At 40.2% G+C, this 25,464-nt stretch overlaps 1 protein-coding gene across 1 annotated transcript in view; it reads left to right on the top strand.

Annotated features, from left to right (window-relative positions):
• Positions 1-25,464, top strand: part of ABHD17B (abhydrolase domain containing 17B, depalmitoylase) — a 47,057-nt gene that overhangs the window by 818 nt on the left and 20,775 nt on the right. The window lies entirely within an intron of this gene.

Genomic DNA, 25,464 nt, shown 5'->3' with positions numbered 1-25,464 from the left:
CGGGGGGAGGGGAGCGAGCGGGAGGCGTCTTTGTTGTTGGTGACCGGGATCCAGAGGAGCCGCTTGCGATCGGGTCTGTATTTTTGAGAGGATTCTCTGGTGGTTCGGTGAAGGGGGAGGAGGGTCCCTGCGATTCGTGAGGCTGCAGGAGTCTGGGGGTGGGGGAGCGTCCGACCGACGGACACCCTGGAAAGGTCTCTGGTCCTCCTCTTTGGGAAGGGTCCCCTTTCGCTTCCTTGGGTTTTTCTCCCAGGGGACGGAAAGGTGGGTGGTCAGGCTGACATTCCCCTGTGGCTCACTGTGAGACTCACGGATGCCTAGAAGCTTTCTCCTGAATGTCCTTATCTCGGCCAGCCTCGGTTTTAGATTGAATCTTTACCGAGCTTGGTGATTTGTGCATTCCGGTCGGGCTGTCTTAGGCTTCTTTTTCTTAAATGGTTGAACTTTAATCCTATCTGTTTGCAACTCCAAGGTAGGTAGGCTCATCAGGAATCTTTTTTGAATTGGAAAATTAGAGGTTCTCTTTGGAATTGTATGTAACCCTGAAACAAAGTTACGTCAAATTAGATTGTACTGTGTGGGGGCTTTCGTAAAGGAGAAAGACTTTGTTTAACCTTGGCTTTTTAAAAAAAAAAATGTTCAGATCTTTGATCTCACGTGGCCGTGAGAATTCTGCCACGGCCAGAACAGTATTTTTTTTTTAGATGATGCTTTTAAGTCAGTGCGAGGTAGATTTGGTAAGCAAAAAAATGAATAACGGAAGAGAGGGTGACCTTTAAATTTTGGATGTTCACAAAAGGTGTTCCTATTTAATACATTTTGTAATATATAATGTTTGCGCCGTAAGATGATTTATCGATTTTTTTAAGCCACTAATAAAAAGAATTTTGGAGATCTTGTGTTAACATTTAGAACTACCCAGGGAGTCTGAGTAGAAAGTCACGTTGTAATAACATTCCTCTGATTACATTAACAGGGGAATTTACAATAAAAGAAACTTTTCTCCCTAAATAGTTTCTCCTCATATGTTTATAGCATGAACTCACTTGAGTGATATATCTAATCATACCCAATATTTTGAAAACTATGATGGCCAATGTTCTAATTTGGTACTGCCCAACTCCTTGCTTGTTGGTAAATTTTTACTTGCGGAGTAGGGATAATGGCATTACTTAACACCAGAAGTGATCATTTTTTAACTTATAAAAGCTAGATCCCCTACCCTGTAACATAAAGGAATAAAAATAAAAAAATTTCTGTGCAATAATTGCTATATTATGTGAAATTCAAGAGGAAATAAATAGCACCCTCACCCATATTTTGACCTCTCTTTTCTCCTACTCTAGTATTAATAAGGTTAATTGGCAAGGATAGGATTAAATTTTTAGCAGGCTAGGCAGTTTTAATTTTGTCCCTTGGTGTGCAGTACTCTAGTTGATGAGTAGCTTGTTTCCTTGAGTATCTTTGCCCATTTTGAAATGTTTATTAAATGACAACTAACTAACAAAGAATTTTCTTATTTCCAGGGACAAACGAAATCACCATAAAGCATCATGGTAAAATAATGTTTTTTGTAGCTTAATGAACACACAAAACCTAGGCAATTAGTGTCTGTTCCAAGTTCTGTCGCTGAATTGGTCTGCAACTCCAGGCATGCTATCCCACATCTGAGTCAGTTTCTTCCTCTGTAACATAGGGCTAATAAAATGTACCACCTGCTCACTATATAGAAAGGGCAGAGAGAACCATATAAGCAACAGTTACTCTGGTTGTGTGATATTGATTTATTTAAATAAGAACACTCTTTAATGCAATGCTCTTATTTTGTTCTGGTATTATGAATTTCAATTCTTTGGTGAAGAATTAGCATAAAGAACATAGGGAGAATACCTGTTCATATGCCATCATTTAGGAATTGATACAATTTCTTCCATGTTAAGTTTGATGTTATATCTTTAGAATCAGTGATGACAAGAAAATAGTTTATGGAATTGCTTGGTTTATTTACTGGTAGATCTTATTTCGAATCTATTCAAGGTTTTGCTCTTAATTTTCAAAATCACTCTTACCTTTCCTACCCTGTTAAAAATTTCTCGCATACATTTACCCCATTTGCCTGCCAAATCCAGCCTTGTGAATTGAAGAGGATAAGGGATTTTATGACATTTTTACACATGAGATAAATAAAGCTCAGAGAAGTTAATTATTTGAATTGCCTAAAGCTAAACAAACAATAAGAAGCAGAAGTGAGGCTTGAACCTGGATCTTCTGATTTCTAGTCCTGAATCCTTTGCTTTCAAGTAGTGTTTTTCAAACACCTGTCTATGCCCAACAGTTTTGTTGATCCAGATGAAATGAGAAATAATACAGCAATATAAATATTGGCGACATACAGTATATAATGAATACCCAGGTACCCATCACCCAGTTAAAGAAATAAAACAACAAACCATAAGGAAGTTTCCTTTAACTTGTACCCCTCTTAAATCCTGTTTTCTACGTTCCCCATTCTCAATGAGTAACCTAAAATTGACATGCATTCTTCCTATGTCAATGTGTTCATACTTAACTACATACCTTTATATCCATGAATATTACATATATAATTTTGTTTTGATTGTTTTAAGGCTGTTTAAATACGTTCATATCTTTCTGTAGCTTGCTTTCCTCATTCAATGCGACCAAGATTTATTTATGTTTATTTAGGTAGTTGTAGTTTATTTTTGCTGCTGTATGGTGTATGCTCCATTCATTATGTAACTAGATCACATTTCTGTTAATGGTCATTTTAGTTGTTTTTAATTATTTCCTATTAAATGGTGCTATAAGGAATTTTCTTGTATATGTTACTAAAATGTAAGAATTTATAATAAACTAATATGTATTTCACTGTTTAAGTGCTTGAGCTCAAGACTACACTCAAGTTTTGCTACCAGTGTGTAGCCAGCAACATCAGAATCACTTGGGAGCTTTTTAGAAATGCTGGACCTCAGGCCTTATCCCACTAACTCAGATGCTGTAGTTCAACAAGATTCCCAGGTGATTGGTGTACACATTAAAATCTAAGAAGCACTACTAGAAGAAATAGTTGTAGACACTTTGCCACCTATGTGGTAGTATTACCATCAATACAATAGCTACCAGCTGACACAGGTACGTTGAATTGGCCATTCAGATACCAATAGTGGCACTGTTGGTGAAAAATGATTTTCCGAAATAACAAACTATTCTTAGTAAAGTTTAAACAAGTACAAATGTTCAATCGTCCCTCTTTACCTAAGGTTGCATTCTTAGAAGTCATTGTCTGTGCTAAAACAATACAAATAGTCTTTACTGTTTAGAAGTGATTCTTTTTTCCTCTTCTTATTCCTCTATATGAATGTCCAGCGGAATATTCAAAAGTCATGAGAGATGGAGCAACATTATCTTTATTCAGGAAGAGTGCCTGGCATCCCTGGCCTCTATTTAGTACTGCCTCTCATTCATTATAACAGCCCAAAAGCTGCTACTGAGAAAAATTGCCCTGAATTGTAAATCTGGTAGTAGATTGCTAGACCATAGGGTGTGAGCTTGTTATTTAGCTTTATTAGATAACTGCAAATTTTCTCTACAAAGTGTACCAGTAATGGATGAGAGGGTCTGTTTTTCCACCTTCTAGATAGATATTTTAGACTTCTTAATTTTTGTCATTCTGAGAAATATGAAATGGTACCTCACTGTAGTTTTTATTTGCATCTCCCCAGAGAATACTTTCATTTATTTATTGGCTTTCATATTCTTTTTCTGTGAATTGCCTGTTTAGTTTTTCTATGGGATTATCTTGTTCTTACTGACTTATAAACAATTATGTATTGTTTATGACAGTACTTGGTAGACTGAAAATGTCTTTAGCATGCTTTTTCACTTCAAATATGGTATCTTTTAGTGACTAAAAGGTTTTGATTTTAATGTCACATTTATCATTCTTTTATGATCTGTGCTTTTTCTTTTTAAAGAAAGCCTTCTCTATACTGGGGTTATAAAGATTCTTTTAGAGCATCTTAAAGTATTACATTTAACATTTAGATCTTAAATTCACATGAACTATTTTTATATAGTAAGGTACTTGTGAATCTAAATTTACTCAATAAAAATAACTGTCCTTTATACTAATTTATGTCTTTTTTAATGTTAAGATATTCTGATAAAATTATGGTTATAGTAATTGTATTTAGTTTTCAATCTCATTGTAGCAAAATTAGAATCTGGCAACTCTGTCATTTCAACTTTTTCCCTTTTTAATTTAACTGGTTTTTGAAATCTACAAGTTTTGGGAACCACTGCTTTAGAGTACTCTTATACGTCTGTGTCTCATATTCCGCCTTTAAAGCATCAAAGAATGTGAGCAGGCACTCTTAAATACTAATCCTTGATCATCATCTGCATCTTCCACATTTCCCAGTTTGTTTTATATGTCTTTTCATCACTTTTCATTATGGCTAGGATTTTTTAAGTGATAACAGAATTTCATACTAAATTTAAATAGTATTTGAATGTATGGAATAAAAATAATAGAGAAGGGCAAGGGAATGAAAGGAGGTAGTTTGACCTATTAAATAGTGTGACAGGTAGGCCTTATTGAGTAGACAAGAATGAGCAGAGATATGTAGTCAGTGAGGGTATTAGTTTTGTACATATTAGCAAAATCCAGGAATAGTAGACAGAATACAGTCCTTAAGGTAAACCTGTCTTCCTGGCTCTCCCACTTAGAAGTTGTGTGAACCTTGACAAGTTCATTAAATTAACCTGAAGTCTTGATTGCCTCATGTGTAAAAGGATAACCTGAGAAAAGTATTATTAAGATTAAAAGATAAAACAAGTAAAAGTGCCTACCTCCTGCCCCCCCTTTTTTCTCATATAGCACTCTGTACTTTATTTCCATAGCATTTATTACAGTTTGTAATTATCTGTGTCATTATTTGATAATTGTTTATCACCTATTCTAAAATATTGATGGGAAGAACCAGTCAGTGCAGTAATGCATTTCATTAACTTATAGTCATTTGTAGATAACCTCTAAACACTTTTTCATTTGAAAATCATCTCGTGGATTTGTTGAGAAAGTGTTTTGTATTTATAGTGTCTTTATGCCAGAGCTTCAGGTTGTATTATAGGCATTAGCTTATTAATCACCACACATCATCTTTGTGTCAACGGAAAAAAGCCAAACTCTGTAAAATAATTTTAAAGAGATTTATTCTGGGCCTAATTTGAGGACCGTGACCCGTAGCCACGCCCAAGAGGCCTTGAGCTGTGGCTGGGTTACAGTTTGGTTTTATACATTTCAGGGAGACAGGGGTTACCGGTAAAGTCATAAATCAGTACGTGGGAATCATACATTGGTTTGGCCCGAAAAGGTGGGCCATCTCTCGGGGGCTTACAGGTTACAGGTTGGTTTAAAGATACTTTGGTTTGTAATTGGTTAAAGACATGAAGCTTTGTCTAAAGGTTTGGAGTGTCTTAACATAGTTGCTATTTATCAGAGATAAGCCACCGGACATAGATTTGTTGTGTAAATTGAGGGCCTGTAGGTTTGTCCTGCATATCCTTAGGATTGTTAATGGGTTACAAAGGATGTCCCCAAGAAGGGAGAGGGGCATGATGAGGCATGTCTGACCTCTCTACTCCTGGCAGGCAATTTAGTTTTAGGATATTCCTTTGGCCACGAGGGGGTCCATTCAGTCAGCTGGTTGTGGGGATGAGCCTTAAAATTTTATTTTCATTCACATTTGTGATGAAAGCAGTGGATATGTGTCATCTTGCACTTGAAGGAACTAAAGCTGCTAATAACTTCCATAAAGTGACACAAAATCAAAGAGAATTTGGATCAAATCTGATTACATTTGGTTACATTTCCCTATGCTGCTTTTTTTCCCTTCTGCAATATTGCCAAAATTGACTCTCTCTAAAGTAAAAGAAAAAAAAAGAACACCCCACATAACCTGTGTGTTATATTGTTAGATCATGGCCTGTGGAAGATCATTAGGAAACAAGCAATAATTCTAGCTATGACTTTATTTTCAGTTTTCCCCCATGAAGCTTCTTAGAGTATCTGAGGAAATGATATTGGAATTGTCAATAAAGTTAGCGGCCTTTACAATTAAAAAAAAAATACTACATACAGGCAAAGATATTGTTTTCATTATGGCTGTTCGGAGTATTTAAGATTTACTTTGAGGAGGTAGTCACATTAAAAGAATAGGATTAAGGAAATAAAATAGTATATGCTTAATGTAGGTCAGAAGGAAGGTTGAAATAACCTCATTAACTTGGTGTCTCTATTCCAGTCCCAAGTAAACAAGTGCATGCAGAAACAAAAATAAAATGCATTATTAATTTATCAATTGTAACAAACTTGTTTGGCTTCTGATTTAGATTATTCTTAAGTGTTTTGAAAATTACAATCAATTAGGTAATTCATATAATAAACTTTTTCCCAAAATGCCATCTGCAGATTGTGACCTAGATATTTTTTCTTTTATTTTTTTCTTTTTAGAGCCCATCATAGCCATAGATATTTTGTTCTGGTTGATACCCTGCTTTGTGTCCTAATAATTTTTTATTCTCTAGGTCTGCCATACCCACCCCCAGAAGTGACATTCACTGCAAATAAAATAATGTTGTTTAGTAATTTGTGCTGTCAAGCTTATATCTGAAACACTATATTTTGTTCCAAGCTTTTTAAGGGACCTCAGTGTCTCTTTTATTAATCAAGTAAAGATTTAGGGCAATAAGGTAATGGCAGTAAGGACTTTACATACATAAAGGACAGTCTTATACAAACCTCTAGGGTAATGGCTTTCCATTTTTTATTTGTTAGAATCCATAAGAAAGACACTTTACTTCATAACCTCATATATGTGTATGCACACAAAAAACAAAACAAAGGTTTTCACTGAGATTATCTACATCAGTCATGGGCATGGTGCAGGGTAGATTCTCCGCCGCCGCCCCCCTCCAAGGAAGTAAAGCTTAACTAGAGGCTTAAAAAAATCCAGTAAAAGTTTTATTTATTTGAAGAGGGGTGATTAAAATTGAGGGGATTTTACTAACAGAAAGAACAGTCTGTGCTAAAGCATAGAAGCAAAAAAAAAAAAAAGCCACCTATCTTAGGGAGGGGGACAGCATGGTCAGTAGAATAAATGAATAGAGAAGTGCTCAGAAATAAAACTAGAGACCAGGAAGCTAAGAGGGTGGGAGGATCATGTATAATATTAATAATATGCCAACAAATTTAGACTTTTGATTCAAAAGGTTTGTAAGGCCCATTGGAAGATTTTAAAAAGGAGGGTGACATCATCTGGCAGCAGTGTATAATGTGGATTAGAGGGATATGAGGTAAATATCATTGACTGATTTTATACATTCCATGAAGGGGTTGAGCTAAGATGTATCTGAGATGATTGGAGAGAGATGCATAGGAAATAAGCCATGACTGAATGAGGGGGAATTAAGAGGGGTAAAAGGAAAGGGAAGAAAAGTGGGGGAGGGAGGGAAATGCAGATGGAGATATTCACGCCCTACAGTTTAAATCTTAGAGATTTAGATTTTTAGATTTAGGTAACATTAGTGTATAAGTGGTACTGAAAGCCCTGGGTTTGGGCAAAATAAAAAGATAGAGGAAAAGAAGACCATTTTGTAAAAAATAAATAAACACCTTTGAAGAGATTATCAGAAAAACCAAGGTTGAAGGTTAGTTTCAAGAAGGAAGGAACAGACAATGATGTTAAAATGCTACAAAGTGATCATGTTAAAGTTGAAGATTGAAAACTACCTGTTACACTTAGAAATTTTAAAAGTTGTCTGTGATCCTAAATAGATCAACAAATTGATGATAAATGCTAGATTACAATTCATCTGGGGCCTGATAGGGAATACTGGGAAGTAAAAAGAAAGTTGGTTCTGAAGGACTTCAGATATAGTTTGTAGAATCTAGATATAGATACGTATACTTTTATTTTCTTAAAAGAGAAGTCTTGAATATGGAACCAATAGAGCAGGAGAGGCTGAGGATACAGGAAACAGATTTACAGGTAGGATAACCGATGGGGCAGGGTCTCTAAAGATGCTGGAGGTAATGGAACCCTCCAGAATATGTGTGGAGGGATTAGTCATGAGAGAGTGAGACAACTTCCCAGGAGTGGAAAGGCAATCAGGATTTGACTGGTTTCTGGGGTCCTGAAAGAGATTACCAGATACATGCCTGCCTGTTTCAAGTAAAAGAATATACTTTTCTGCATCTAGTATGCCGGGAATTTAAATGTTCTCTCGTTTAGTCTTCACAGCAACTCTGCAGAGTTTACAGATGAGAAAATTGAGGCCTCTGCCTTATGGATTTTAAGCATATCAAAGGTGTTTTTTTTAATGCATAGAGTACAATGTAAATAGAAATACAATTTAATTATCACAATTTCCAGGAAGATTCAAGCCATAAATTACATTACTATTGTGCATTCCAGTCCGAAACAAACAAAAAACCTTTAAAAATTATATTTAGTAATATCTCAATTTATATTCTGTCAGATTTTTAAGTATAACTTCAACTTCTTATTGACTCTTTTCTCTTTCATTTAGCTAATAGATTATTCTTGATCAGGTGCTGCCCATATAATGCTGTAAAAAAAAACATGGCTGCTGAACTCATAGAGCTTTAAGTCTAGCAAAGACAATCAACATTAATCAAGTAAGTTCATAGGTAAATATATGGCAGGGATCACAACTTTCATCTATAAAGGGAAAGGACTTAGTGCTATGAGAAAGAGTAACCTAATGTAGATTTGGAGTTCAGATAATCTCTTTGACAGTATGGCATTTGAGACTGAAATCATGAGAAGTCAGGTAGAAAGGGAGGAAAGCTTATGTATTGTGCAAACCCTGATCTGGAAACAGTGCCATGCTTTGAAAGTATAGAAAGATGCTTAGTGAGACTGCAACTATAGTAATGAAACTGGGAAGGCTGGGCGTGTCTGTAATCCTAGCACTTTGGGAGGCCGAGGCGGGCTGATTGTTTGAGCTCAGGAGTTGAGACCAACCTGAGCAAAGGTGAGACCCCCATCTCTACTAAAAATAGAAATTAGCTGGACAACTAAAGATATATAGAAAAAAGTAGCCAGCATTGGTGACGCATGCCTGTAGTCCCAGCTACTCGAGAGGCTGAGGCAGAAGGATTGCTTGAGCCCAGGAGTTTGAGGTTACTGTGAGCTAGGCTGACGCTAGCCCGGGCAACAGAGCGAGACTCTGTCTCAAAAAAAAAAGAAAGAAAAGAAAAAGAAACTGGGAAAGTATCAAGATAAGGTTGCATAGGTAAGCAAAGGCCAGTTCATGCAAGGCCTTCAAGGATCTGTGCAGAATTTTTATTTTATTACAAGGACAGAGGGAAGCCATCAAGAAGGTTTTTTTTTGTTTGTTTTTTTTTTGAGACAAGAGTCTCACTCTGTTGCCTAGGCTAGAGTGCTGTGGCATCAGCCTAGCTCACAGCAACCTCAGACTCCTGGGCTTAAGCGATCCTACTGCCTCAGCCTCCCGAGTAGCTGGGACTACAGGCATGAGCCACCATGCCCGGCTAATTTTTTTGTTTATATATTTTTAGTTGGCCAGATAATTTCTTTCTATTTTTTTAGTAGAGACGGGGTCTCACTCTTGCTCAGGCTGGTCTCGAACTCCCGACCTTGAGCGATCCACCCGCCTCGGCCTCCCAGAGCTAGGATTACAGGCGTGAGCCACCGCGCCCGGCCTAATTTTTTCTATATATTTTTAGCTGTCCAGATCATTTCTTTCTATTTTTAGTAGAGACGGGGGGTCTCACTCTTGCTCAGGCTGGTCTCGAACTCCTGACTTTGTGATCAATCCTCCTGCCTTGGCCTCCCAGAGGGCTAGGATTACAGGCGTGAGCCACCGTGCCCGGCCCATCAAGGAGTTCTTAAGTAAGAGATGCTTGTAGCACATCCAGGGAAGAAATTATAGGTCAGAAGAGCATACCAGTGGAAGAAATTCACATTTACTCTGAGATATTTTTGCATTTGTTTGTTTACTCACACACTTTGAGTTGTTTCTTCTGTTGTCTTATTCTGTATAACCCTGGTTAGTGCTTTCATTTCTCAAAGTCAGGGACTACTACAAAAGGGTAGAAAAGGTAACCTAAATTACATGTGTTCTCATCTACATTTAAAATGATACAAACTGAAAGAATTTCCAATTGAACTGCCTTTTTTTTGATTTTAGACTTTTAAGATATTGAGGTCAGTGAAAATTTCCTGTATGTGTAATACTGTTTTGGCTTCTTTTTAGTAGGGCTCCCAAAGGATTTACTCTTTTTTAGAAATATCATGTGTAGAGGCTTTTTAAATATTCACAGTATTTCTAATGGAATGTGGAATTAGATTTCTTTTTTCTGTAGGGTCAAGGAAAGGAAGAGAACCATATCTAGTTGTATAAAGATAATGTTAACATAGGATATGATGCCAACAGAATAGTTTACAGAGGAGAGGGAGGGAAGGTTTAATATGTTTGCATACTTCAGTCTTTTCATATTGAAATGGAGGCAGTTAGGGGCATAAGAGCCCATTTAAATAGGATTATATCTAGAACCTAAATTTCCAAACTCCTAGGCTGGTACTGTTTTCACTATTCCTGTATTTTATAAAAATGAAGTATATAGAATGTGAAACAAGACTTCTTCAAAAGGTAAAAATTGTGTGCAATGCAAAAAATTATTAGATGAGTGTCATATTTCTTTGGTGATTTTACACGTCTGTGACATCCATGTCTAAAATGGTAAGTAAAATAATGTATAGTAACTCAGTGGGTGATCGTTGTAAGGATGAATGGGCTGCATATCTTAAATGCTTGATTTCTTCCTCATTCCACGAAAGTGTTAACACCAGAAATACCCTGGACATGTGAACTACCAACAAAACACTAAAGGTTGAAGCTCAAATAATGGATTTGCCTCAACCATTTTTACAAACCTCTATTCCCCTTCCCTCCATCCTACTCTTTTTGCAGTTGCATTACCTGGCATACAGCTTCAGAAACTAATTTTCTGTAGGCTTTGACTAAACTGTTTTTCAGAACTAGTAGTAGTTGTCTCTATAAAAAAAAAAAAACCACACACAGTATTTGCTTATATTCTTGCTACTTGCCTCTTTTAAAAGCAGACTATAAAACAAAATTCTTATAAACTGAAATATCTAGTAGATCACAATTGTCTTTATTTTATATTTGTTATTTGGAGGACTTGGAAATTTGGAGGAACCATTACTTTTAAATGTAGTCAAGTATTGATGTTTAACTGAAGCATGTGGTTTATACATTTTGCAATATAAATGTTGACTGGCATTTATTAATTTTCTATTTTCTTAGTAGTATGTGTTTGACATACCACGATGAAGCAGGTTGAAATGTGTGTCTGTCTGAGGTCACTATTTCAAAACCTTAAATTTGAAATTTTAATGTAAACACATAAAATTCTTCAATAGTACAGAAGTTACTGAGTCACTGGGCTCTGCTTAAGTCATCAGTACTATGAAATTCTAATGTGAGTCTAAGTCAGCAAGGTTTATATGCAGTAGCCTAAATGACTACATCATTTTGTCTATCCTGTGCTTGAACTAGAATTGTTTTCTATACATAATTGAGTGGAGATTTTTTAATTTTCTCACATATCTAATCCCCTACCCTTTCCTATTTTTTTTACTTCCTATCCACTATGTGCCCTATACTTTAGTTCTTTCTCGCTGTCATATTTTACACCTTTTATTCTGCTAGCCTGAAGGATTTTCTCTGTTACTGAAAATCTTATTTAACTCTAAAGTACTGTTTCACAAAGTCTTTTCTGATTATTGATCTCTACTTTTTTCTGATTTTATTTTATTTTATTTTATTTTTTTAGACAGGGTTGAGTGAGCTCTGTCGAACTCCTGGGCTCAAGTCACCCTCCTGACTCAGCCTCCCAAGTGACTGAGACTACAGTCTCACAGCCACCACACCTGGCTAATTTTTCTATTTTTGTGGAGGAGTCTTGCTCAGGCTGGTCTGGAGCTCCTAGGCTCAAGCAATCCTCCCAACCTGGCCTCCCAAAGTGCTAGGATTACAAGTGTGAGCCATTGCGCCCTGCCCTTCTGCTTTCTGGAGCTTAAAATCTACCCCATGTTATATACACTCAATTTTTTTAATAAATGAAAAGACCCTACAGAGCATTAATTTATTAATCATAAGTTATGTATTAAACATTACTTCATTATAATGTATTTAAAATATTAATTACCATTTTATAAATGAACACATGAATTTAGAATTTTTAAAGAGACTTTAATGAACATAAGACCAGTTACCTTTTATTTTCAAATGAGGAAACAGACCCAGAGCAGTTAAAGGATTTACCCAAGGTCTTGAAGAATTAACTAACTCCCAATTTGTTAAATATGTTGTCCTTATTTTCTTTAATTAGGCATTTTAATTTATTATTTAGGTAATTGAAATTAGACTGTTCTTTGAAATGATTAGTTCTAGTTCTCGTTACACACTACTGAAGAAAATGCGTGCAAAAAGCAAAGTTTTCATGTTTGAAGAAATTTTGGTAAAATGTACATTTGTTGAGGCCCAAGTGGCTGGGAAAGGTATTAAGCACAAATGACAAGTGTTTGTTACATATCTTCTAAGAGTAGTGGTATTTCTTCAGACCCTTATTGCAGATGCAAATGATTAAGGGAAAGCAGCTGGCAGCCAGAGGAAAAGGAAGTGGTTGATGATGGCAGTTTATATAGATAGCCGAATTGTGGGCAGACAAACTGAAGGCCCTGTTAGTGAGGATTGACTGACATGTTGCAACATCTATATAAACAGAGCTAAAGAATATCATATTTATATTGAGACTGCATAAATGCCATAATCCCCCCTGTATAATTACTAAAAAGGTATTAATTGTAGTATATGGAAAAGGATATAGATAAGATAGATAAGAGGAATATAATTAGGAAATAATTTTTGCCTTGCAGGATAACTTTATATCTCATGTAGAACAAGTTTACAAGTTGTTTAATTATATGGAATGGTTGAAACCCTCTAAGTCAACTGTTACTAATTAATTTTATAGCTTATTCTTGGAGCTGCTACTTACAGGGAGGAAGAGATGTATATATTTTCTTGGGTTAATCTTTTTTTTTTGAGACAGAGGCTCACTCTGTTGCCCGGGCTAGAGTGCCCGTGGCATCAGCCTAGCTCACAGCAACCTCAAAACTCCTGGGCTCAAGCAATCCTTCTGCTTCAGCCTCCCGAGTAGCTGGGACTACAGGCATGTGCCACCATGCCCGGCTAATTTTTATATATATATATTTTTAGCTGTCCAAATCATTTCTTTCTATTTTTAGTAGAGACATGGGGGTCTTACGCTTGCTCAGGCTGGTCTTGAACTCCTGACCTTGAGTGATCCTCCGACCTCGGCCTCCCAGAGTGCTAGGATTATAGGTGTGAGCCACCACGCCCAGCCTCTTGGGTTAATCTTTAGGTAAAAAGGGGACAGATCAATTTATTAGCCTTTAGTTGGCAACTAAAATTCTTTCTAATAAATTCTTGGTGTCTTCCACTAGAAACCTAACGATTTTATTGTTCCCTACTTCCTCTTGGGTGCTTACAACTGACCATCTTGAACCTTATTCTCAGAAGTTTTCTATATAATCAGCCCCAAGGCTGCTTGCAGAGAGATAGATACATGACATTTCGTAACCAAAGTCAGCTGCTTTAGCTCAGAAAAAGGATCCTTTTTGTACCAACTGGAAAACATATACATGGATTTGATAGATTTTCTCTATATCCATTTATCCCATTTTTCCTTTTAATTCTGTCATTTGCCTTTAAGGAAAAATGGGGGAGGGGTAGTCCTCTGTCAAGGAAGATTTGTGTGTTTGTGTCTTGAGAGAAGAGAAATGTATATATTCATGTTTCTTTGATTGGCATTGTCATGATAATCTTAGGACCTTTTTAACAACTTTTCTACTAGGAAAAACTGGAAGCCTTACTCTAAAAATCTGGCATCTCCTTTATTCACAGGCTGAAATTTCTACCCTCTCCCTTCCCCAGTATCTGTAAGTCTACCTTCAATAAGGACTCAAGGTGTGTTTTTTAGAAGTATATCTTGACCAAGTTTTCTTGAACCTCCACTTGGTAGATGACAGAACTACTCATGTGAAGTGCCCATGTGAAGACATATTCCCAGGACAGAAATAAGAAATCTGCCAAATTTATACACTGGATTTTGTGCAATGCCAAATGGGAAAAAAATAAATTGATGCCAGGAGCACAAAGTAGAAATTCCTAATCTAGAGCTGAGGATGTTAATCATATAAAAGTGAAGTTGGGGACAGAATGAGCATTTACAGAATCAAAATATGTGTAGATGAAGATGCAGTTTTCTTTCTTTTGTAACAAATGCCTCGCTACATCACTGGAGATACTCATCTTAACCACAAATCAGATAGGTGCAAAAAGGAAGGATTCTTTAAGTTTCCCCAAATACCTCTATTTTAGGTGTTCTAGATTGGATGAGTGATAAGGTTCAAGAAGCACATACGTGTGAAAATGTAACACACCTTAACCCAAGAACCTCCAGAGTTTTGAGAAATTTCCAGGTCATTCTTATTATTAAATGTTTTGGATTCTTTGTCCCAATTTTTTGCATGTAGTTTCAGGGGTTCTCCATGAGCCAGATATCATAATAGTTCTGTTGCTGTCTAAGGTGATTTTTAGGTTTGACCTCAAGCTGTTGGCACGGCACATTAACTGATTTTGCATGGAGTTCATTAAATAGTACCTAGCTCAGAACTATTCAGATAAAGGTTTGTCCAAAGTCACGTAAGAGAGCAATATACAGTAATACATTATCCTGATACATTACCATTTTTGGGTAGAGGATGTTAGTAATCATTAAATATTCCATATTATAATAAGAAAGTTTATTAAGCATTAGAACATTGACAGAGTGGCATTACAGAGGCTAAAGATGGTGGTACATTCTTCAAATTGCACAAACTTTTACAAAGAAAGGTAACCTAAATACTTTCCTCTCATGAAGATCTATACTGGGTTGTAGTCTCCATCCACTTCTAGATTTAGTTTCATTAACACTCAGACCACTCAAAGCTGGTATAAAAGGGCAGAATAAGCAGCAATGGGAACAATTCCTAAATTGTCACTTGATTAAGATCAGTGGATGGCTGGGCAAGTGGCTCTCTCTTGCCTGTAATCCCCCAGTACTTTGGGATGCCAAGAGGGGAGGATTGCTTGAGGCCAGGAGTTTGACATTGCAGTAAGCTATGATGACGATGAGGCCACTGCACTCTAGCCCAGGCAATAGCAAGACCCTGTCTCCACCAGGCATGGTGTGGCTCAGGCCTGTAATCCTAGCAGTCTGGGAAGCCAAGGCGGGAAGATTGCTTGAGGTCAGGAGTTCAAGAACAGCCTCAGCAAAAGTGAGACTCCATCTCCACTAAATAGTAGAAAGAAATTAGCTGGGGAACTAAAAAATAGAAAGAATTAGCCAGGTGTGGTGGCATAGGCCTGTAGTCCCAGCTACTTGAGAGGCTGAGGCAGGAGGATCGATCACTTGAGCCCAGGAGTTTGAGATTGCTGTGAGCTAGGCTGATGCTACAGCACTCTAGCCCAGGTGACAGAGTGAGACTCTATCTCAAGAAAAAAAAAAAAAAACCCTGTCTATAAATAAATAAAGGTTAGTGAAGCAGAGATTCTCTGCATTGGTATTCTACAAAAGTCAGAAGAAGCTTCAGAATAAGGTGTAAAGATATAACTCAGGCTTGAGAAACAATATATTATGTATTACACATTTGACCAGAATATAGGCCTTAGGGTTGTAAGTACTGATCGAGTCAAAGTACTTAAAGGATTATATAGCTTCTTAGCTTCCAGATCTAAGAACACCTCTCTGATGACAACCTCTAAAACCCATTAATATACTGCTGATGTAGTGGGGAAATAGAGGATAGAACTTCCAAGCACTACATAATCATGGAATTGATGATTTCTACCCAGCCCCAGCACTCACTAAAAGCAGTGGGGGCGGGCAGCATAAATACATGCTTCTCCTCAAGGCCCCTCGCAGACCTCTAGGGCATATTTCCTACGTAACATATGTATATGCTTATCCACCCACTACCACTGATCATAATGATAGCTTGTTGAACAGTGATAAATGTTAGTCTCTCTCTGACGATGCCCACTGAATTAGCACAAGGTGTACAAAACTTCCCAGTGCTCAGGAGTCTGCCGTGTCCATGGTTCCTAGTTATTCCAGGAGAAGCTATTCTCAGAGAGATGAAAAGTCAACAATGAAACATGAAAGGATGGACTTGGACCCAGCCATCCTGGGCAATTTCTTGGTTAAAACTGAGGCATTTAAGGTGGCCTGTCCTTTTTTAAATGGTCTCTCACCCTGAAGTACAAGCAGAATTGTGATCATGCTTCCTGCCCATAAGAATATATGTTGACTTTTGATCCTCTTCAGCTACAAGCCACACAGGGTCAGTGGATCTAGTGGTTCCCAGACTGGTGACTAACTTCCACTCTAACCAAGGTATACTAGACAGCTAGTTTACTTGGCTCTCTGTCCAGTGCCCTCTGTGTATCATTCTCTTTTTCTCCCTCCCTACCCAAGTAGAAGTCTGGATTTCATGTAGGGTTGGGGTATGTGATTTATGTACTTTGCAGCATGGAGCTGAGGGTCATTTGAAAGTCAATTAAACTATGTAGCCAAACCCTCAGAATTGAAGGGAATATCCAGACAGAAGACAACAGAACAGATACCAAAAATATCAGACTGGAGGAAGAAGTTTCCAAAAAAGGGGAAAATGTAGAATCCTGAAATACTCCCTGAGATAGAGTAGCATGGCTACGTGTACCTTCATCTCCCCTGGAAAAGAGTTATTGGAGGGCTCTAAACTGGCTCAGATTCCAGGTTTTTTATGTGCCACCAACACCCCTGTACACTCCCATGTCCACATTAACACATACCCTAAGGAGACTGCCAAGCTTTCATAGAAACAAATCATTCATGGTCAGATTTAAAGCTTTGAGGTAGAATTCTGTTACCAATGGCTGATAGAACTTAAGTTCTTACTCATTCCTGCAATAACTTCTCAGCTTAAATTTCAGATTTGTATTATATTAGGTCTTGCTTATTTCACTCAATTTTCAAAGCAACCCTGTGAGATGAGATTTCCATTATAAACGTTATTGCAGGCATAGACCTGTGCATTTGTCCTCCACTAGTTGAAACTGATTGTTAAATCCATAAACTCCAAAAGTATATTGAATATCAAGCATTGCTGAGTTAAGAGTCATTATATTAATAGTTTCTGTGCAGTTAAGATTCATTATATTAGTTGTTTTGTGAGATATCTTCCATTTCTCTGACTTGATTGGAACAGCTACTACAGTAGTTTTTTAAAGAGTTAAATTAGAGGGGAAAAAATAGGCAGCAACATACGACAGCACAGAAAATCCTTAGGGAAAAATATAGTAAATTTAATTATTGCCTATAAGAACATGTAGCTGATTTCTCTTCGGCATAGAAAGAGACAACACTGTACCCAAATAAATTTATAAGGCTAGTGTACCTTCATACAAAAACCTAACGAGAGGTATGAAAGAGAATAATTAAAGGTCATTCTCAATCATGAATATGAATGCAAAAATCCTACTCAAAATATTAGAGTGAACCTAGCAATGTATAAAACATTATGTATTATCACCAAAGTAGGTTTTATGAAATTTACCCTATTAAAACTCTTAGAAAACTAGGTGGAAAAAGGAAACTCTTAATTTCTAAAGGATATCCATAAAAATTCTATAGGAATGGTTATCCTTAAAAAGAATGCTGTCACTGTTTCATCGTTAAGACCAAGCACTAGTGTACTGGCATCCTAGCCAGTACAGTAAAGCAAGAAAAAGTAATTGAGTGTATAAAAATTTACAAACTCGTTGTATACAAAAAGTAGCATTTCTATACCTCACCAAAGAATTATAAAATGGGATTTTTAAAAAGGTATATATAGGGAGAGATCTTGTTTAGGAATCCAAAGACTAAAGATTTCAGTTCTTCCCAGATTGATTTCTAGATTCAGTGCTGTTCATCAGCATCCCAACATAGTATAACCTATATTCATTAAGATATCAAAGTTAATTCAAACGATAAATCCCCGTGGGTTGGTTGTGTAGGTGTTATACAAACTGATGTCACTTTTGAGAGCAGTTGGTCCATTTCAGGTTCATTTTATAAAATAGAAATTTGACACTATTGAAGTGTATCTTCAAAAACTTCCTGAAATCTTCACACATTTGAAGACCATTGTATATCGGTTTTTTCATTTAAAATTACACTTTAGAATCTTCAGAAGAGAGCAGCAAAACTAAATTTATAGTTGCCAGTCCAAGTTTTGCTTCTTTTTTTGGTGATTTAATAGCCAAAGCAACTTCTTCTGTACCCAAACATATCTTCCTATGTATCCTGAATAGTTATCCCTTCTTTTTTAAAAATCCAATATTGGGAATTTTTTTGCATATGAAATGTAGGAAATTCTTTCATTGTTATATTTCTTTTTCCATTGGACTCACTATACCATGTTTTCATGTTCACATAGGAGCAAAACGTTTCATTCCCGCATGCTAATCTAACTCAGTGATTAAAAGCTTGGACTCTCCACCAAAACTACTAAATGTGAATCCTGGCTTCACCATTCACTGGCATCAGGATCTTTCAGAAGTTAAACTTCTGTATGCCTCTGTTTCCTCATCTATAAATGGGGCAGGAGGCTGGGGACATAATGGCATCTATCTGATAGGGGTGTTAAAGTCTTTGGAACAAGACCTAGTAACTCTACATAAGTGTGCTTTGGTAAATATACAACACTAGCCTGGCTTTTCTAACCTAGCAAAATTTTAAACCTGAAAATTTAGATTCTTCAATGCCAAAAGTCAGTAATAATACTGTTTGATTTGTCTTGACAAACTTCACCTTAGCTAACGCTGGCTTTTGACTGACATTTGTGTGGTAGCCATTGTTAGGTGGTAGGTATACTGGAATTTAAGTGTGCAGTGGAGAGGGCTGTGTGATATGGTTCAAAATGAATAAGGACAAGCATTTCCTTATGGTTAACAAATGGTGATTTGTCGCGCCCGCCTCGCCAGCAAGGAAGACGCGGCAACAGGAGTTCTTCTACAGTGCTTTATTGGGGATCCCTCTAAGCTTCAAGATGCGGAAGACCCTGAGCACAAGCTTTCACACAGTAATATACCCTCAGGGAAACAGGAAGTAACAGAGATAGGTCAAAGTCAATCACAAGCGGTCACCAATAGGCCGAGTCAGAAAACCTCATATGCATACTTATGTAACAGACCTACAGATGTACTACGCATGCGCCACACTTGTTTACCTCAGCCAAGCCACCGGAAATCGGCGCCATCTTGTAATGGCGTCCGCGCTCCCCACATCTCCCCCTACTTTATTATTTAAGAAGGCCTGCCAGACTGGAAACCGCCTCGTCTCGTGCAATGAGCGAACTCGGAGACGTGCAGAGGCCGGTTATAAAGGCGGCCGTGGGTAAGGCCTCTGTCTTAGGCTACGCGGGCTGCCTCCCGGCCCGGCACCAACTGGTGTGCCTCCAGGCGCGGGACCCACGCATTCCCGTCATGGAGGTACCTTACAGCCGAGAGAGGGGGGAGAGCAGGCAAGTCGCGGAACGCCTATAACCTGGCCATCCACACGTGGGGGTCCTGGCCGAGTTGCAGTGCGGCAAAGGCTTGTTGCAGCAACATTTGGTTGCGCCGATTGCGACGCGCCATACGGGTAAGGGCCACAAATCCTATCAGGGCCACAGTCGCGAGCAAGGCTAACAAACAGCCCATTCCCGCCCACTCTTTCACATGGTTAGCCACTTGCCACACCCAATCCGACAGACCTTGGGCAAAGTCCACGTCGACTCGCGTAGAGTTGACGTGAACTATACTAGCCTGCAGCTGTTCCATCAGAGTCTCAAACTCACTGGACCATGCACCCAACAACTGCTGTGACAGGGTTCGTGATAGGTTAGCTGCCCGGGAAGCGTTCTGAAAAGGGATAGAGGTGACACACATGCCAGGCAGGCGCCACTCGCATCCGAGCTGCATGACCTGCATCAACAAGTCCACTTGTTCTTGAACCAAGTCCACTCTTTGGTTGAGAATCATGATGCCTCCTTTCAGCTGAGCGTTGACGTTTGATTGGGTCGCCAGGGCGGTCGCCACCCCCGACGATAAGTTGTTCAAGGCGGTGGCCGTCTGCACCGAAGTGGTGAGCGCAACTGCAGCCGTCGCCACAGCAGCCACCGCGGCCGCTACGGCGGCAACTATGGCTGCGGTGATGCCAAAGTCGCGTCGCTGCCGATACAGCATCGTGGCCGAGGGCGCCTCCACAGGGATATCAAACGGGAGGAAAGGTAGTTCTAGAGACTCGTTGGTGGTAAAAAAGCGGGGAAAAACTGTGGCGTCATGCCGGACGGGCATCGGCAGAGGGAAGACATCCATCAGGGCCCAGCGCGCTTCCGGTACCGCCGTCGCCGTCGTTAGGACTCCCGCCAGCATCAGCATCTGCAGCGACGCCATCCTGGCCCGCCGGACGCTCGTCCTCCTCAGCCGTGGTGTGCACCGAGCGGGTCGAGCGCGTCGGAACCCAAATAGGGTCCTCGTGATCCTGCGGGAAAACACAAACAGCTCCCCTGGACCTGGCTATAACCGGATCCGGGCCTCTCCACTGGCTCGTTAAGACGTCCTTCCATTTTACCGCCTCGCGGTGAGCCACCGGGGGGGACGTGTGTCTCTCTGCCGCAGAGCGGCCGGACACATCCAAAGTCAAAAAATTTAAGGTAAAAAGGGCAAGGGAAATGGTACCTTTAGAGGACCTCTGTATGGCCTCCAGGGCATCTCCCCCTTTCTGTTTTTGTAGATAAGCCTTGAGCGTGCCATGAGCACGCTCCACAATGCCTTGTGCCTGAGGATTGTAGGGGAGGCCAGTGAGGTGTTTGACTCCGAGGCAAGCACAAAATTGTTGGAAAACTCTGGAGGTATAAGCGGGGCCATTGTCTGTTTTAATAGTACTTGGCTTGCCCCAGGCAGCCCAAGCCTCCAAGCAATGGATGATGACATGACTGGCTTTTTCCCCCGTTAGTGGCGTGGCGTGGAGGACACCAGAACAGGTATCTATGGAGACATGAACAAACTGAGTTTTTCCCAGAGAGGGAATATGAGTGACGTCCATTTGTCACAATTGTAATGGTCGCAGACCCCTGGGATTTACTCCCGTATGCGCGACATTGCGAAAAGGAGCACAAGCGTGGCACTGCAAGACAATCTCACGCGCCTCGGCACGCGAGATGTGAAATCGGAGACGCAAGGTCTCAGCTGGCACATGGTAAAGTGTATGAAAATCTTTGGCGGCAGCAAGGTTATCAGCCACCCAAAGAGTGCGGGTGGCCTGGTCTGCCATTGCATTTCCCGCCGCCATGGGTCCAGGCAGGAGGGAGTGTGCTCTGATATGCTGAATAGAGAATGGGTTGGTCCTACTCAGGATGATGCTTCTGAGGTCCGTGAATAAGGAGAAAACTGTACTTTTAGGAAGGATATAAGGGGAAGTTTCCAAAACCTTCACTGCGTTAACCACGTAGCAAGAGTCTGAGATGATATTAATGGGATCGGTGATGGTGCTAAGAACCAGGCCAACTATTGCACACTCCACCAGCTGAGGGGAGGCGTAAGGGAATTGCTTAGTAAACACCTGGTCCCGGACAACATAACTCCCAATGCCTGTTTTAGAGCCATCAGTATAGACATCCAGGGCATTAGGCAGTGGGTGTGCCGAAGTCACCTTCGGGAAAATGAGGTCATTTCTCATAGCAAATTGTAATAGGGGATGTTTGGGGTAATGATTGTCAATGCCTCCTGGGAAAGCGCACCGCAGCACTGCCCATGCATCAAGAGTGGCACATAAGGTGTCTATCTGGTTAGAAGTGTATGGACAGATGAGGCTCTCTGGGTAGCGCCCGAAGTGGGAGAGAGCCATGTGAAGGCCCTTTAATGCGAGGTCAGCTACACAGGTCGGGTAGTGACCAATCACCTTTCCCGGAGAGGCTTGAGGATGTACCCAGAGAAGGGGACCATCCTGCCAAAGCACTGCTGTAGGAAGTGTAGGAGAGGGGAGCAGGCAGAGAAGAAAAGGGTCCTGGTGACGAATGCGTACCAGATGCGCACTCTTAATGGCTTCCTCAACCCTATGCAAGACCTTTAGGGCTTCCGGAGTCAAGGTTCTAGGGGATGTGATATGAGGGTCTCCCTCAAGAATCTGAAATAAAGGCTTTAGTTCAGCGGTGGTAAGACCCAGAAAAGGCCGAAGCCAATTGATGTCTCCTAATAATCGCTGGAAATCATTTAAAGTTCTCAAAGCATCTCTTCGAATGGACAGCCTTTGAGGTACAATTTTATCGGGAAGGATGCTACTGCCAAGAAATGAGCCCACCGCCCCTTCCTGCACTTTATCGGGAGCTATGGACAGCCCCCTTTCCTTTAACTGAGCGTGAAGGAAGGCAAAGACCTGAAGCAACAACTGGGCATCCCGATGGCATAGTAGAATGTCATCCATGTAATGGATGATTCTTACCTTAGGGTACCTCTGTCGAACAGGCTGGAGAGCCGCGCTCACGTAAATCTGGCATAGAGTGGGACTGTTAGCCATGCCCTGAGGCAGGACCCGCCAGTGGTACCTTTCATCAGGCTGCTCATGGTTCATGGAAGGGAGTGTAAATGCAAATCTAATTTTGTCAGATGAGTGAAGGGGAATAGAGAAAAAACAGTCTTTAATATCCAAAATGATCAGATTCCAATGCTTGGGCAAGGCAGAAAGAAGGGGCAACCCTCGCTGGACAGGCCCCATTAGGCGCATCTGGGCGTTGACTGCCCTTAGGTCCTGCAGTAAGCGCCACTTTCCTGACCTTTTCTTAATCACAAAAATAGGGGTGTTCCAAGGCGAGTGAGAGGGTTCAAGGTGCCCAAGAGTGAGCTGTTCCTGTACCAACTCACGGGCTGCAAGCAGTTTGTCGGAGGGTAATGGCCACTGAGACACCCACACCGGGTCCTCCGAAACCCAGGGAATGGGCAAGGCAGTGTCAGCGGCCCCTAGGAAAAACCCAGCCCCTGTCTACCGGGATTGGGAGTAGGCATAAGTGGTGTTGACCTGCCTTGCAAATTCTTTCCTAAGCCCTTACCCGGGACCCATCCCATGGTACTCATCATGTCTTGGCTCTGAGCAGAATACTCATTTGTTAACTTAAGGTTTAACTGTCTCAGGACGTCTCTGCCCCAGAGATTCACTGGTAAGGGGAGAACAAAAGGCTTAAAACTACCCCTACCGCCTTCAAGATCACTCCAAGACAGAGTTCGGGCACTCACGGCTGGGGCCGAAGCGTAACCCAGGCCCTGTAAAGTTGCCTCTGAGCGGGTGAGCGGCCAGCCTTTAGGCCACCACCGCTCAGATATGATACTAGTGTCTGCTCCCGTATCCAGCAAACCCTCAAATTTTATTCCCTGAACAGTCAATACAAGGGTCGGACGGGTGTTTAAATCCAAAGACAGAAAGGTACAAGTGCCTCCGGACGACCCGAACGCCTTACTACCACGTGGCTCCTGCTTGCTGGGGAACCAAGCGTGAAGGCTAGGGAGGAGCAGAAGCTGAGCAAATCGGTCTCCGGGGTGGATGGAGATAATTCCCCGAGGTGATGAGCACATGACCTTTATTGGCCCCTGGAAGTCTGAGTCTATAACCCCCGGGTGGACAATCAGCCCTTTTAAGGTAGCCGATGACCTCCCAAGCACTAATCCCACAGTATGATTGGGCAGAGGTCCTTTAAAGTCTGAAGGGATAGGTTGACATCCTAACCCAGGTGTCAAAACTGTGAGGGTGGTGGCACGGAGGTCCAATCCTGCGGAACCGGGGGTGGCCCTCCTAGGTTCCCCCCCGGTAGCGCCGGATTCAAGGAGGGACGAGTCCCCGGGGTCAGCAGAGACGGGCCCGGGGGCCCCTGGGGGCTGTCCTGCGTCAGCATCGCCCCATATGTTTGCGGGCCCTGGGGTCGTGGGCCCCGCCTCCCGGGTTTCGGCACCACTTGTCGCGCCCGCCTCGCCAGCAAGGAAGACGCGGCAACAGGAGTTCTTCTACAGTGCTTTATTGGGGATCCCTCTAAGCTTCAAGATGCGGAAGACCCTGAGCACAAGCTTTCACACAGTAATATACCCTCAGGGAAACAGGAAGTAACAGAGATAGGTCAAAGTCAATCACAAGCGGTCACCAATAGGCCGAGTCAGAAAACCTCATATGCATACTTATGTAACAGACCTACAGATGTACTACGCATGCGCCACACTTGTTTACCTCAGCCAAGCCACCGGAAATCGGCGCCATCTTGTAATGGCGTCCGCGCTCCCCACAGTGATTTACAAAGTGGTTCAGTTGGTTGATTGTACAATCAAGAGGAGGAAACATTTTTAAGCTCAAGAAATCTAGTTCCTTTTGAAAGGGAACTTAATTTGCATTTCCATGCTTTTAGAATGTATCTTTTAAAAACATGTACAGACTGCAATTTAATTTTTTGATAATAATGCACTGAGTACTACAGATAAAAAATTCTAAAAATTTCAAATTTTAGAGAATTTGTGGGGTATATGTTTGGATTTTTAAATGAAATATATGAGGGTTTTATTTTAGAAACTTGAATACTTGACTGCTTATGTAATTTTAATGTTCAATATATTAAATATATTAAAATTTAAAGTATGTTTAATTCAGATTTAAATTTTACTATGAAGTATTCAGTTTTATTTTATATGTATATACAAGTTGCTTAGATATAGCATCCCTTCATTTTGTTTTTAATTGTTGAAAAGTAAGAAGTAATTCAAACAAAATAAATCTATATTAGTGGAGCAGGGTGGCTCACACCTATAATCCTAGCTACTCAGGAGGCTGAGGTGGGAGAATCCATTGGGCCCAGGAGTTCAAGGGTTGCAGTGAGCTACAATAGCACCGCTGTACTCCAGCTTGGGCAACAGAGCAAAACTCTTTAAAAAAAAAAAAAAAGGAAACTTACATTAAAGTAAAACTAAAAATATTTTTATACTTTTCAAAACATTGTTTCCTCCCAAGAAAAATGAAAGCAGGGACTGGAACAAATATTTGTTGACCATATTCATAGCATTATGAGAAGCAAAATGTGGTATGTTGTGCTGTTATGAACTATATGTTTAGTCTTCATGTCCAGTTCCTGGCCTATAAGTCCTAAAAGCCTTAGACTCTCCAAAGTGAGATCTTTTTGTATGCTAATGAGTTGACTGGCTAGC

Source organism: Lemur catta, chromosome 10 (genome assembly GCF_020740605.2).
Source record: "Lemur catta isolate mLemCat1 chromosome 10, mLemCat1.pri, whole genome shotgun sequence".
Taxonomy (NCBI): domain Eukaryota; kingdom Metazoa; phylum Chordata; class Mammalia; order Primates; family Lemuridae; genus Lemur; species Lemur catta.
The sequence above is the reverse complement of the archived record's forward strand: the minus strand, read 5'-3'. Positions and strand labels throughout refer to the sequence as shown.